This window comes from Lepus europaeus, chromosome 2 (genome assembly GCF_033115175.1).
Source record: "Lepus europaeus isolate LE1 chromosome 2, mLepTim1.pri, whole genome shotgun sequence".
NCBI lineage: Eukaryota > Metazoa > Chordata > Mammalia > Lagomorpha > Leporidae > Lepus > Lepus europaeus.
In genome coordinates this window covers 7,768,360-7,783,948 of record NC_084828.1, presented here as the reverse complement: position 1 = coordinate 7,783,948, position 15,589 = coordinate 7,768,360, and the positions used below count along the sequence as shown (strand labels likewise).

General features: G+C 45.7%; 1 protein-coding gene across 8 annotated transcripts in view; it reads left to right on the top strand.

Annotated features, from left to right (window-relative positions):
* DYRK1A (dual specificity tyrosine phosphorylation regulated kinase 1A) overlaps positions 1-15,589 on the top strand; it is a 143,921-nt gene that overhangs the window by 19,699 nt on the left and 108,633 nt on the right. For 2 of the 8 annotated variants that reach the window (XM_062204971.1, XM_062204998.1), the window contains exons 1-2: positions 7,848-7,989; positions 8,759-8,858. The exons of 4 other annotated variants lie outside the window; for them this stretch is intronic. The gene's annotated coding sequence lies outside the window, so the exon portion shown is untranslated. Of the gene's footprint in view, positions 1-7,846; positions 7,990-8,758; positions 8,859-15,589 lie in introns of those variants that run through there. 2 more of the 8 variants (XM_062205031.1, XM_062205024.1) reach the window with 2 other exon arrangements.

Sequence of the window (15,589 nt, the reverse complement as noted above, 5' to 3'; positions counted from 1 at the left end):
AAAAAAAAAACACTGTCACACTCCACAATGAAAATGTCCAACATCCAGTGAAAGAATAATAAATAAATAAATAATAAACAGGTTAATGTGACTCATAATTGGAGATCAGTCAGTTGAAGCCAATCTAGAACTGACATAGATACTAGCGTTAACAGACAAGAACATTATTATAGTTGTGTATTTTAAGAAAGAGACATGCAAGGTATAAAAAAGACCTGGATCAAATGTTCAGTGATGAAAACTATGACATACAAAACTGGCTAGTATTAGTGGCAGATTAGACATTATAAAAGAAAAGCTTAGTGAACTTGAAGACATTGAAAGTTAAATAGAAATAAATGATAGAGATGATGGGATTTAGTAGACAAGGTTGTTAAAATGGGTGTTACTAAAATGTAGGGTTAGTTTGGGGTTAATGTTGACATTTTGGTGTAACAGTTTTGCTGAAGAGTGATTGTCACTACAACCTGAAGTTGGCTTCATGTGTAGAGTAGTTTCAGATAACTCAGCAAAACAACAGTGTATGATGGAGGAATTTCATTGTGTAACAGTGTATTTATCTCTTGCTACATAACACAAAATTAGTGGCTTAAAACACACACATGTATTTATTATGCCAGTTTCTGTGGGTGGGGTGTTTGGGCACAGTTTAGCCTAATCCTCTGCTTTAGAATTTTAGAAGGCTGTAAAAGATGTTGCCCAAAGCTGTGGTGTGATCTGAGGAGTTCACTGGGGAAACATGTCTCTGAAGCTCACGGTCCTCACACTGTGTATAGATAATCACTTATCTCAGCTCTTAGCTGCTGCTTTAATACACTGCTCTGTTTCTTAATCAGATGCTTGTTATGTGCTTGATACTTGGTTGGGAATATTGAGACCCTTACCCAAGATGGCTTCAGATAAAGGGATATAACTCAGAATTGGAAGTCTAAGGTAGAATGGGCTCGTGGACAGATTGAGTTGGTGGCATAATAACGGCTCCAGGGCCTCAGGTTCTACATCTCCCCTCTTAGTCGCTCAGATTAATGACCTGGCTGCGTTGTTGACAGGAGTTGTATTCATATCCAGCGTTGTCCATAGCTTGATAAGAATGGAAACTTGACCTAACCTTTTTTGGCAGACTTAACTCATGGGTAAAATGCCTGTTTCTAAAACACCAAGAAGGAGATGGGATTCCATTTAGATCAGTTAGGTTTTCTCCTGGGACTGGGCACCCTTTCCCCAGCACCTGCTTGAGTGGGGGTGGGTGTGCAGGTGGGTTCTTCAGGGAGTGAGCTGCTGTTACGCAGTTTGGAGGCTTGGTGGGACTGATTCTACTTCAGAATTTGAAGACATTACTGACTTCTTGTTAAGATAGGTACATATTTAACTTTAAGCTACCTGTGTCATATTTTTCTTCTACATATTATAGTTACAATATTTTTTTGGTAACTCAATATCCAGTACCTAACTGTGACTCTGTAAATCTTTTTCACAATAAGCCAAATTTCATACTATGACTTTATTTTTCTCCTGGTACAGTTTTGTTTTTCCTAGAATTAGCAATTGTCTTATGTTTCATTTGCTTTGCTTTCTAGGTACTTGTGACTAAGTTTTCCCCAGTTACCTCTCAGTACAGTTTTGTGTAATCAGACATATCAGATGATTGGTCGTCCCCCTCTCTGCCCCCTCCCTCAGGCTGCTGGTCTGAAATTCTGGTTCTCCAGGCCCAATAAGATTCCTTTCACCTAGCTCCAGTAGGTATAGGTGTGTTCCTGGCTCTCTGGCCTTTGTCTTTTCTGTTTTTTATCCATCTTTTTGCTGGAGCACATCTTTATTTCCTGAGCGGTGGGTCTTTGGCCTAGTGGTTAAGCTGTCTGATTGGGGTGCCTGTGTCACCTGTGGGAGTGTTAAGGGTTCAGTGGCTGATTCTGGCTCCTGATTCCAGCTTTCTGCAGGTATGGTCCTTAGGGGAGGCAGTGTAGTGGTTTAGGTGCAGGGCAGACTTGCATTGTGCTCCTGGCTGCCCACCAGGCCGGCCCATACAGGCATTGAGAGTGTTCTCTCATCTCTCTCTCTCTTGGTCTGTCTTGCTTTCTCTGTCTCTCATGTAAAAAAGAAAAATTGTGTAGTAGGTAAAGCTGCCGCCTGCATTACCGGCATTCCATATTCGAGTCCCGGCTGAGCCACTTCCGATCCAGCTCTCTGCTGTGGCCAGAGAAAACAGTTCCCTGCTAATATGCCTGGTAAAGTAATGGAAGATGGCCCAAGTCCTTGGGCTCCTGCATCCACTTGGGAGCCTGGGAAGAAGCTGCTGGCTCCTGACTTCAGATAGGCCCAGCTCTGGCCATTGCAGCCGTCTGGAGAGTGAACCAGTGGATGAAAGACCTCTCTCTCTCTTTCTCTTTTTCTCTTTCTGCCTCTCCTTCTCTCTCTGTAACTTTTGACTTTCAAATAAATATATCTTTAAAATAATAAAAAAATTTATTTATTTATTTGCTTGAGAGGCAGAGTTACAGACAGAGGGAGAGTCAGTCCTTTGCGTTCCCTGTTACTTGGTGGTAGCGTCTGGATGCTCGAGAAAGTTGCTGCTTCTGTGTTTTTTCGGTTGGGGGTAGTGAAGGGGGAGAAATATTACAGGTAGTATGTTTTCATTCAGGAACACAAAATGTGTGTGATGTTACAGCCACTAGGCGATGCGTAGATGCAGAATTCATTAGGAGTTTTGGGTATGACCCTGTCTCTTCCTCCTCCCTCTGGGGGTAAGATCTCCACTTTCTCTGTTCCGGAGTTGTGCAGTGATGTGTCTTGGCATAGATGTTTTCGTAGGATTGGACCTGTCCTTTTACTTTGGAGACACAACTCCTTTAGTTCTGGAAATTTTCTTACATAATTTACTAAAGGATTTCTTCTCTCTTCTCTGCTCAAGTGACATGTAGTTAAAAAGTAAAACAGAAAATATTCCAAATAAAAATCTCCGGGAGATATTTTTCTACTTTTATCTTCTGTTAGGATATCTTTTTGTGTTAAGATTGCTCATTTCCCCCCACTAGCATTTAGTCTTTACTTCATGGATAGATCCATTTTATCTCCAGCTGTACTGATAAGATAGCTAAATACCCTTTTTTCTCCCCTTCATGCATTATCTGAATTTCCTCTGGAATTATGTTTTCTGCATGCTTTGGTTTCTTTTCTTTCCCCCCTTCCCTCTGTCCCTCCCCTCCCTTCCATTTCCTTTCATTTGAAAGGCAAAGAGACAGAAAAGGTCTTCCACGCACTGGTTCACCCCCAAAATTCCTGCAATGGCCAGGGCTGGGCCAGGCTGAAGCAGGGACTCCATCCGGGTCTCCCACTTGGGTGGCAGAGACCCAACTACTTGAGTCACCACCTGCAGCCTCTCGGAGTGTGCTTGAGTGAGATGTTGGGTCAGAAGAGCAGCCAGGGCTGGAACCCAGGCGCTGTGATTCGGGATGCAGGTGTCCCAAGCCGGGACTACGCTGCTGCACAAATGCCCACCCCCGGTTTCTGTCTTTGATGTTGGCAGCTTCCTGAAATAACTTGGGTCATGTAAGGTGGCTTGTAGTTAGGAGAAAGGTGTGATAAAGCCAATGGAATTCCTGTGTGGAGATGGGGCTTGTTCACTGGTCTGGTAGGGTGATTGAGGGACCCATGAATAGGAATAAACCGAGGGTTTTACTGCAGGGCTTGTAGATCTCGTGCTTGGCGGGCAGGGAGTCTACCTGTTGGTGATGCTCCACAGGCAGACTGGGGAGGGAGCTGCAGTGTCAATTTCTTTCTTCTGCCTCAGACTTGTTTTCTGTTGCACTTTCTGTCTCTGTGTAGAGTCTCTAAGTCTACTTTTTTCCAGAAAATTATACCTCTGGTATCTGAGGGCAAGGTTAGTTGCTAGCCTGTGGGATTTGGGCTGCAATTTTGGGTCTTACTACCTTAATTTGTTTTTATTGAAACTAACTGAGAAAACTTGGAGGCATAGTACTAATAACTTATTTCCCATATATTGGAAATTCGACATGAGTCTCTTTTTTTGAGTGCTGTAAGTTCATGTTTCCTTTAAACAATGGGCTGTTGGTGCATTACTGCTGTTTAAACCTGAAGATTCTGTTCACCTGTTGACAGCTGCCCTGGTAGCGTTCTTCATAGGGAAATGGTACAGTCGAGGATCACTTCCCTATTTTATTGTCAAGTTTTTAAAAATTGTCTTTATCTAGAACAGTTTCTCAACGAGGCTTTCTTTCACGACATTGATTTTTTGAAGATATTAGCCAGTTATTTATTTATTTTTTAAAAGATTTATTTATTTGAAAGGTGGAATTACAGAAGAAGAGGCAGAGCAGAGAGAGAAGTCTTCCATCCACTAGTTTATTCCCCAAATGGCTGCAACTGCCAGGGCTGAGCTAGACTGAAGCCAGGAGCCAGGGGCTTTATCTGGGTCTCCCATGTGGGTCGCAGGGGCCCAAGCACTTGGACCATTTTCCACTACTTTACCAGGCCCATTAGCAGGGAACTGGATTAGAAGTGGAGCATCTGGGACGAGAACAGGTGCCCACATGGAATGCTGTCGCTGCAGGTGGTGGCTTAACCACTACACCGGCCCCTGGCCAGTTATTCTATGGAGTCACCCTCAATGAGGGTTTGATATTTCTTCTTATTAGATGCAGGTTAGGCATCTTCGGTGGGAATGATGCTGAATTTGGGGTTTTGATGAAGTCATTTTTTTTTTTTTTTGGACAGGCAGAGTGGACAGTGAGAGAGAGAGAGAGAGAGAGAGAGAGGTCTTCCTTTGCCTTTGGTTCATCCCCCAGTGGCCGCTGCGGCCGGCGCACCGCGCTGATCCGAAGCCAGGAGCCAGGTGCTTCCTCGTGGTCTCCCATGCGGGTGCAGGGCCCAAGGACTTGGGCCATCCTCCACTGCACTCCTGGGCCACAGCAGAGAGCTGGACAGGAAGAGGAGTGACCGGGACAGAATCTGGCGCCCTGACTAGGACTAGAACCCGGTGTGCCAGCGCCGCAGGCAGAGGATTAGCCTATTGAGCCATGGCGCCAGCCCAGTTTTTTTTTTTTTTTAATTACATTTTTTGCTAATGGATTGTGTATTTGTTGCCAAGTCTAAAACTCTTTGCCTGGTGCCTGGTTCTTTTTAATGGAGAATGGCATTTATTTATTTATTTATTTACTTGAAAGTCAGAGTTAACACACAGAGAGAAGGAGAGAGAGAGAGAGAAGGAGAGAGAGAGAGAAGGAGAGAGAGAGAGAGAGAGAAAGAAAGAGAGAAAGAAAGAGAAAGAAAGAAAGAAAGAAAGAAAGAAAGAAAGAAAGAAAGGGGTCTTCCATCCTCTGGTTCACTCCCCAATTGGCTACAACAGCCGGAGCTGTGCCAATCTGAAGCAAGGAGCCAGGAGCTTCTTCCAGGTCTCCCACATGGGTGCAGGGGCCCAAGGACTTGGGCCAACTTCTTCTGCTTTCCCAGGCCATAGCAGAGAGCTGGTTTGGAAGTGGGCGCCCATATGGGATGCCGGCACTGCAGGTGGTGGCTTTACCCACTCTGCCACAGTGCTGGCTCCTGCATTTACTTATTTTTAAAAATTATATATTCCTTTGAAAGGCAGAGTTAGGATACGGAAAAAGCTGGTTTACTTTCTCCTCACATGACTGCAGTGGCCAAGGCTGGGCTAGGCCGAAGCAGGGAGCCAGGAATGCCAGGAACTCCATCAGGCGTTCTCATAGGGCATCAGGGACTTAATACTCGGGCCACCATCCGTTGCTTTCCCAAGCGCATTAGCAGGGAGCTGGGTTGGAGGTGGGGTAGCCAGATCTTGAACTGGCAGTCATAAGAGATGCTGGCATTGCACTGTGGCTTAACTTGTCGTGCCTCAGTGCCGTATTTTTCTTGATGTGTAATGAATAAGCATTTGTTTCTGGTATCTTACCTGGATTTTTTTTTAAGATTTAGTTTGTTTATTTGAAAGAGTTACAGAGAGAGAAAGGTCTTCCATTCATTTTTTCACTCTCCAAATGGCTGCAATAGCTGAAGCTGAGCTGGTCAGAAGCGAGGGAGCCAGGAGCTTCATCTGGGTCTCCTACGTGGGTGCAGGGCACAACGGCTTGGACCATCCTTCACTGCTTTTCCAGGTGCATTAGCAAGGAGCTGGATCAGAAGTGGAGCATCAAAGACTCGAACTGCCACTGGTATGGGGTGCTGGTGCTGCAGGCCAGTGCTTTTACCCACTGCGCCTCAGCACTGGCCCCAAAGATGGAGTCTTGACCCACCTCCCTCCTGGTATTAACGATCCAAATTATTAAAAATGCTGAATTATTTGTTAAAAGAAGTATGCTGATGCGTTTTGAGATGTCAGAATTCACCCTCCTGTTTTCAGATTCAAGGAGATAAAGTATTTCAGCAGAGGCAGAATATTTACTTCCAGTTTTCAAGCAAGTCCATTGTAGTCCCCCCTCCCATGTTAGCAGATAACGTTTAGAGATTAGCTATTGCTACTTCACAAACCATGGCAAAATCAAATGACTTGAAGTAACAAGTCACTTCTTCGCTCAGTGTTTCAGATTGGGCAGGGTTTGTATCGTATTCTGCATGGCCTTTGCTGGCATTGGAAAGTCCAAGATGACCTACTCCCTCACATGTGGTACCTTGGCTACTGTCATCCACGTGACCCTTTCTCTTGGCTAGCATGGTTTTGGTATGTTTGGACTAATTCCAGGGTGAGTGGTTTCCTCCTGGCCTCCCTAAGGCTTATCCCTGGAACCAGCACAGTGTCAGTTTTACCAGATTCCTCTGGGAAGAATGGTTTGTTGGGCCATCTAAGCAGCAATATAGCATGCAGGCCAAATATTTAATTGAAGGGGAAAAGTAAAAACTCACTTTTTTTTGTTCTCTCTTTTTAAAAATTGTTCTTATCTTCCTTGCCTTTTTGTAATTCAGTAATGTAATTGTGTGTCTAACACTTTTGCTGCGTTGAAATAGCTATATAATGTTAATGCTGCCTTCAAATTCAGTTAAACTTTATGTTTGTACTTTTGATAGGGTTCACAAACAGATTTGAGAGTGGGGAAAGGGAATAGGAGTATGTGGTGAGTTACTAAGCTCCAGGTTGCACCTAGGTTAAAGACCATCAAAGTACTAGATAGAAACCTCCTCTTGGATCACATGTTGCCAAATCTCTAACATGTCTCAGGTATTTCTACAGTAAGCCGGGGTTGTCCTTTGTCCAGGGGAGAAGGGCGGCCAGTCTCAGTTCCCTAGGTTGGCAGCACCTCCTGTTGGAGGCACCCCGCCCCTCCAACAGATCTCTCTCAATGCCCTGGACGGCACAGTGTTGAACTTATTTAAACAGCTCTCGTCGTGAGTCCAGTTTGAGGGATGGCCATGCTGTTCTGTTTGGGTGCACTGTGGAAGTTTGTCTCGCACTTGGAGAGCGTGTTAAGTGGTGCAGGTCCTTGAGTTCAGCCTCACGCTTGGTGCATGGGAGTTGGAGGCTCCTGCTTGCTCTGCCCCATCCTCACTGAGGAGATCCCCCTCCCCCACCCCCGGCCCCGGCCTGGGAGGTTGGTGTTAGAAAATATTACAGACCATTTGTAGCCCTCTGAAAATCAGCCTTCACTTGAAAAATTGTATGTAATTTCTCTCATCAGGGAGAAATTTATTGTACTGGATTTGAAGTAACGTTTTCTGGGGGTGAGGATCATCCAGAAAGAGGTTGCGAACCATTGGCCTGTAAGAATTACTCCTGTGCCACTGCTCCCGGCCTGTGAAACCTTAGTGATAGGCTTTGTTTCCTTTCTAAAAAGATGTATTTATTTATTTGAAAGGTCGTGATATATACAGAGAGGAGAGACAGACATCTTCCGTCACTGATTGATTCCACAAATGGCCGTAGCAGCCGTAACTGAGCCTGAGCGAAGCCAGGAGCCAGGGACGTCTTCCAGGTCTCCCGCGTGGATGAAGGGGCACTTGGGCTGTCTGCTGCTGCTTTTCTAGGTGCATTAGCAGGGGGCTGGATTGGAAGCAGAGTAACTGGGACTCGAATTGACACCTATAATGGGATGCCAGCACCCCAGGCAGTGGCTTACCCACTGTGTCATGATGCTAGCTTCAGTTACGTGGTTTTGATAATGATGGTTTTAATACTAAGTTTTTACCTATATGGTAAATGAATTTTTCTGCAGAAACTTAGAGGAGTGAAAGCATTTACTCTGAAATTTTGCATCCATGCCAATAGATTTTACGCTGAAGAAGAAAACTCTGTTACAATGAACTATGCTTTGGGATTTGGAACTTTTTATCTTCATAATGATATTGTATATGGAAACATTCTTCATGTCCCCTGACTTGTTAACATAAGCCAAGGATCCTGTGTGCCGCAGGGAATGTAGGTGTTGTGCTCCCTTAGAGATCTGCCCACGCCGTTCTTGGCTCTGCTGGTGGGGAGGCTGTGCCATGCATCTGTCTCCTGGATAGTGCAGGCCAGTGTGTAGAGTGGGGGAAGACAGCCCCGTGCCCTTGCTCTTGATGGAGGACAGTGTAGGAGTAGTGTTACGGGTTTGCTGGTGCCTGTCTCTGGGCTAGGTACACGTGAAAATGCTGCTCTGTGAGGTAGTGGGGTCGAGGGTCGGGTTACTGCAGAGCAGCAGTAGTTGGAGAAGTAGAAGAGTGGTTTCTAGCAGAAAATCCCCAAATGTTGATTTGTTTTCCGGGGTGTTAAAGTAGCGTTAACTTCTTTGTGCTTGTGTTTTTGTAATTTGTCTAGGCACAGGAGAGGTAAAGACGTAGAACAGCTTGGGAACTGTGGGCCTCTGTAAGGCTCCCTTCCCCTGAAATGCATCGCTCGGCCGCTGACAGATGCTCAGGTACATTATTTGTTGAGTCAATGAAATTAATACAAAGGACATTTTTTTAAAAATTCTTTTTTAAATTTTATTTTAAAGATTTATTTATTTATGTGAAAGAGGAAAAGGCCGGCACCGCGGCTCACTAGGCTAATCCTCCGCCTGTGGCGCTGGCTCCCCTGGGTTCTAGTCCTGGTTGGGGCGCCGGGGTCTCTCCCGGTTGCTCCTCTTCCAGTCCAGCTCTCTGCTGTGGCCCAAGAGGGCAGTGGAGGATGACCCAAGTGCTTGGGCCCTGCAACCGCATGGGAGACCAGGAGGAAGCAACTGGCTCCTGGCTTCGGATTGGCACAGTGTGCTGGCCGTAGCGGCCATTTGGGGGGTGAACCCATGAAAGGAAGACCTTTCTCTCTGTCTCTCTCACTGTCTAACACTGCCTGTCCAAAAAAAAAAAAAAAAAAGAGATCTTCCATTTGCTGGTTCGCTCCTCACATTGCTGCAGTGGCTGGAGCTGGGCCAGGTGGAAGCGAGGGCCTGGTACTTCATCCAGGTCTCCCACGTGTGTTCAGAGCCCAAGCACTCAAGCCATCCTCTGCTGCTTTCCCGGGCGTGTTAGCAGGGAGCAGGATCCTAAGTGGAGCACCTGGGATTTGAACCAGCCTTCCATATGGGATGCTGGTTTTTCAGGTGGTGTCTTTACATGCTGTATCATAATGCTGGTCCCTCTCTCTCTTTTTAAAAGCATTTGTTTGAAGGAGAAAAAGAGACAAAAATCTTCCATTCAGTGCTTCACTCATCAGATGCTCCCAACGGCCAGGCCTGGCCTGAACAGAGGCAGCATCCTGAAACTGAATGTGTGTCTCCCAGCGGGGGCGGCAGGGAGCCAGCCACTGGAGCCGTCATTACTTGCTGCCTCCCAGGACGTCGTGCACTGGCAGGAAGCTGGAATCGTACTTGGAGCTGGCACTCTGATATTGAGTTGCTGGCATTCTTTTTTTTTTTTTTTTTTTGACAGGTAGAGTTATAGACAGAGACCGAGAGAAAGGTCTTCTTTCCGTTGGTTCACTCCCCAAATGGCCGCTGCGCCTATCCGAAGCCAGGAGCCAGGTGCCTCCTCTTGGTCTCCCATGCGAGTGCAGGAGCCCAAACGCTTGGGCCATCCTCCACTGCCCTCCTGGGCCGCAGCAGAGAGCTAGATGAAGAGGAGCAACTGGGACTAGAACCCAGTGCCCATATGGGATGCCGCGCTGCAGGTGGAGGATTAAGCAAGTGAGCCACGGCACTGGCCCCGAGTTGTTGGCATTCTAAGCCGTGTTTTAACTGCTGGACCCAACCCCTGCCTCTTAATTTTTTTTTCTACTATTTTAGATTATATTTGAAAGGAGAGTTAGAGAGCTCTTCCATCCACTGGTTCACTCCCCATATGGCAACATTGAGGGCTGGGCCAGGCCCCACATGGGTGGCCCAGACCCAGGCACTTGGGCCGTCTTCTGCTTTCCCAGGTGCACTAGCAGGGAGCTGGATCGGAAGTGGACCAGCCGGGACTCGAACTGGTGCTCATATGGGATGCTGGCACCAAAGGCAACAGTTTAACCCACTGTGTCAGAGTGCCAGCCCCAAAGGGAAGCTTTTTACTTAACATTTTTGTTTGGCAAGAAATTCTGTAATTGGGAAAGATAGGTAATAAATTATTTTGCAAGTGAAAGATAACAATACTAAGAATAGTGTATTGAAACACAGATTTTGAAATTAATTAGAAACATTAAAAAAAAAAAAAACCAGCCCTAACTGATTACATCTTTCTCTCCTCAGTGTAGAAACAGTGAAGAGCATTCCTGGTACTGCTTTAAAGATTTTTTATTTATTTATTTGAGAGGTGGATGGCTCCTGGCTTCGGATCAGCGCGATGCGCCGGCCGCAGCGGCCATTGGCGGGTGAACCAACGGCAAAAAGGAATACCTTTCTGTCTCTCTCTCTCTCTCACTATCCACTCTGCCTGTCCAAAAAAAAAAAAAATTATTTGAGAGGTAGAGTTACAGACAGTGAGAGGGAGAGACAAAGAGAGAGGTCTTCCTTCTGCTGGTTCACTCCCCAAATGGCCGCAACAGCAGAGATGGGCTGATCCAAAGCCAAGAGCCAGGAGCTTCTTCCAGGTCTCCCACGTGGGTGCAGGGGCCCAAGCATTCGGGCCATCTTCCGCTGCTTTCCCAGGTTATAACAGAGAGCTGGATCAGAAGAGGAGCAGCGAAGGCTAGGCCCTGGCCCCTATGCCGCAGTGACAGCTCCCCCCCTCCCCCCCGGCGGCCGCCGTGGTCCTGCTTTAGTCACAAGCAGTGTCTCTTTCAGGGCAGTAGCCCAGAGTGTGCTTCAGAAAAGCTAGTCCAGTAAAGCTGCTTATTAAATAACATCAGGCCCCTTGGGGGCTGGATTTTTATCATAAATCCTGAAATTTGGCCATGTGTCAGAATTGCCTGGGGTAGTTTTTCAAAAATACAGGTTCAGGCTCTCCCCTCTGGAGAGCTGATGGTGATGTCTCTGAACCTGAATTTTTTAACAAGCCCCTCAGGGTGATCTTGATGCAGCTGAGGGTGGAGTGGGAACTCCTGCTACCTCAGATAGTCGACGCCTCAGCTGTGGAAGTACATAATTACACCTGCCTGGCTCCCCACCCTCCCAGGGGTCAGGGAGCAGCACGTGATGTGTAGGAAACTGTGTCGTAACTGGAGTGCCGTAGAAATGCAAGGAGAATGGTAACAGGCTGCTTTGCACAGTGGCCCGAGACCTGAATGCTGCTGGGCAAGGACAGGTGGAAACCCAGGCTTCTTGATTGTGCATAATTGAACAGGGACTCAGAAAAAGTTATCTGCCCAGTGTCACTCCCAATAGCAGAACAAATTAACAATTTACAAACAGTTGTATTTATGCGATAGCAGAAGTCAACTTGCTGCCTTCCATTAACCACATGTACAGTGTCAGCTGTGCCAAAGCGAGTAAGAAACCGTGCCGGTGAGAAAGTCACGTTGCAGTAGGGGAGCGGAGATTCTCGGGCAAGTCCTGATGTTGTTCTTGAGGGTGGCTCGTCTGACCAGAGGAGGCAGCTTCTCACTCTAGAAGCTCGGCGGAAGAGACCGTGGCGTGAGCTTCTGAGAGAGCACAGCTTGAGCGGGGAGAGACTTCCTCCTCTTCCTTCTTACCACGAGGGAACAGTCTCTGTCCGGCAGCTGGAGGACCCCCCTCGCCCCTTGTGCGGTTGCTCGGACCTTGCTGGCGGTGCAGTGTTTGAGAAACTCTGGGTTAAGGAAAAGTTGCCTGTCCTGACGTTGAGGAAAGCAGAACTAAAATTGTTCTCGGACACCCCATGCTCAGCCTTCGTGCATGTCACGACCCCACAGTCCTGTGAGCTGAGAGAGACGGTGTGCGTTAGTAGAACGTGTGTGGGATTTCTGAAACCTGAAGCAGTGATGTCAGATCTGCATTGAGCCCAGATGCTCAGATGGCCTTGCTGGTGGGGCGGCTTGGAGACACAGCAGAGCCTTCCTTTCTTTTCAGCGTGTTAGATTTGGCTTGCTTTTGTCAAAGACGTAGTTGCTGCGAACCCCTTGTGACATCAGGGGTAGTGATCTGTGGGTTCGCCATGGAGCTGCAGGGTATAGCAGGGCGGGGGCAGTGTGGAAGCCCTCTCAGCATCTGCTGGTTGGGGTCCTCACAGGTAGTAGAAGGGTGGATTTGACAGAGATGTTAGGAAAAAAGGACAAATAGTTTGTGCCTTCATGTTTGATCTTAGTTCGACATTTTAACATCTGCTGTGTGCAGTACAGTCTGTGAGAACTTTTTTGACTGGTCCTATTCAAGATTGGGTGGCTCAGGCCTGGGTCTCAGTGAGTGTGAGAGTGTTGAGATTTCAAATTATAATATGTCAATGGTTGTGTCATTTCAAAGCTCCATGGGAATCACCAGAAAGTAATAAGATTGCAAATCATTCCAAATGGGGTATTCACATGAATTAAGCATAGTTTTCCAGCCAAGAATGTGAACCATCCAAGAATATGAATATAGGTGGGAACATTTCTCACAGATTACATTTGTAGAGTGCATGTATTTTCAGAAGATTTGAAAACTTTTTTCTAAAGATTCATTTATTTGAAAGGCCGGGTTGGGAGAGAGAGAAAAAGTGGGAGGGAGGGAGGGAGGGAGGGAGGGAGATGGACTTCTATTCTGTGGTTCAGGGCTGGGCTGGGCCAAAGTCAGGAGCCTGGAAATAATTCTGCTCTCACACATGGGTGGCAGGGGTCCAAGTGCTTAGGCCATCTTCCACTGCCTTCCCAGGCACATTAGCAGGAAGCTGGATGGGAAATGGAATGGCCAGGACTTCAGTTAGCACTCTGACACAGGCTGTGGCTTAACCCAGTGCAACATAGTACTGGCCCCAGAAGATCTGAAAATGTTTAGCAAAAACTTCGTGACTTAAAACAGCAGAACTTCATTCTCACACCAGCGGTATAAAATCAGTATCATGGAGCCTAAATTAAGGTAGTCTGCAGGGCCAGAGCCATGCTTCCTCAGGAGGCTCTGGGATCTTGACTTTTCTAGCTGCTGGTGGCTGCCAGCACTTTTTTTTTTAAAATTTATTATTTATTTATTTATTTGAAAGGCAGAGGCAGGGAGAGAGAGAGCAAGCACACGAGCGAGCGAGTGCAAGAGCAAGAGATCGAGATCTTCCATCCGCTGGTTCACTTCCCAGATGGCCACAATGGCTGGAGCTGTGCCAGTCTGCAGCCAGGAGCTTCCTCCTGGTCTTCCTACGCGGTTGCAGGGGCCCAAGGACTCGAACCATCCTCCACTGCCTTCGCAGGCCACAGCAGAGAGCTGGATCAGAAGCAGAACCACTGGGACTCGAACTAGCACCCATATGGAATGCCGGCACTGCAAGCAGTGGCTTTCCCCGCTATGCCACAGAGCCGGCCCCTGCCAGCACTTCCCGTCCTGTGGCTGTTCGCATTGCTTGACTTGTGGCCATATCACTCCAGGGTGTATCAGCTCTTCATTTGTGTCAGATCTCCCTCTCCCTCTATCTGTAAGGACACTCATGTTGGCATTTAGGGCTCACCTTGATAACACAGGGAATCTCTATCTCTCCCTGCCTTTCAAATAAAATAAGTGTTTAAAAGAATAGTTAATGTGGATCAATACCCTCATCTGAAGGTCTTCATCACATCTTTGAAGACTCCTTTCCAAATAAGATAACATTAATAGGTTCTAGAAATTAGGATGCTTGTAACTTTTGAGAGTCCATTTTTCATTTTTACCATACTCTGGTGGTTTATTTGGAAGAGTAAGAAGTGTTTTTGAAACAATAACTTAGAGATATCATACGTATACTTTCAATTATAGTAAGAATTCATAATATGTTTTGTAAGTTTTCAGTCTTTGCTTGGTGGTCCAAATTTGGGATTGAAATTAGGAGGCGCTCTAAATTTTATCACATGTTGTTTAATAGTTTTTGAGCTACTTTCTCTATAAATAATGGAAGTTATTATTTTTTAGGGGTCACAGTGATAACTTTTATGAAGTATTTTTAAAAAATGAGTCTAAATTTAGGGAGATGATATAAATTCTTGTAAATTTTTTAGCAGTTAAGAATTTTCATGACAGCAGATTTCAGAAGAGTAGCGTGTGATGTGCTAAGAGTGTGCTTTCTCTGAAGTGGCTTGGTTAAATCAGTGTTGAAAATACGTTGTTATAGGTGAACTGTCTTTTTCCTGTTATGCTGTGTTACAGGCAGTTAATTTTGGACTGGTTTGTTTAACTCTTTGAGAATGAGCATTTGTTCAGTGTTGTTGTGAGAAAAAGTGAAGGCATTCCTAATTGAAAGGGAGGGTGTTTGCAGCCATGAACCAGTCATGAACAGTGTGTGTGTGTGTGTGTGTTAATACTTGGTTTATTCCTGAACTTGCCTATTCCTTGCTTCCCTTTAAAAAGATGGATTCTTTCCTTTTATTTCTGTAAACAGGTTAAGATTATTTTGAAGATCTTTTCAGATAGTCTTGTTCCAGCGTCTTTGTTAAATTTATTTAATCTGCTGCATCTGGTGAAGTAAAATTTCTATGTGTGTCTTGTAATTGCTGTGTATGAACTTCACATGAACTTCTGAGGATGCTCTGTATTTTGAGGAATGTGCCGTAAGTTTTCAGATATTGAACTCAGCATTGTTTGGTTCCACTCCAGACTTGACGCTTCCCTCCCGTTGCCCACTTCTCAGTGGAAGGCGCTGCAAGCAGCATTGACCCTGACTGCTCCTCTCTGGTGCCACTGTTGCCATTTTGTCCTGCTGATTTATAAACTCCAGCTTACAATCTTAGTATTTCTTGCTTTAAGCACCTATTTTAAACAACTTAAGAGGTTTTGTTTTAAAATGTTTTAATGAAGTTATGAAAAGGGAAAAAACAGTCATTTTTGAAAATTTAGCCACTTACTATTTCTGGCTCTCTCCATTCCTTTGTATAGATTTGAATTTCCATCTGGTATCATTTTTCTTCAGTCTGAAGAACACTCTTTTGTTTTTTTTAGGTCTGCTGGCAAAGACTCTATCAAGTTTTTATTTTTTAAGATCTTATCTGCACATGTCTATGTTAGCCTCGTGTCTGGAGCTTGTTTTTACTGGATTGGAACTCTGGATTGATGTTGTTTCCCTGCATCTTAATAGGGACATTCCATTGTCTTCTGGCCTCCATTGTTTCTGATGGGATGTCAGTAGT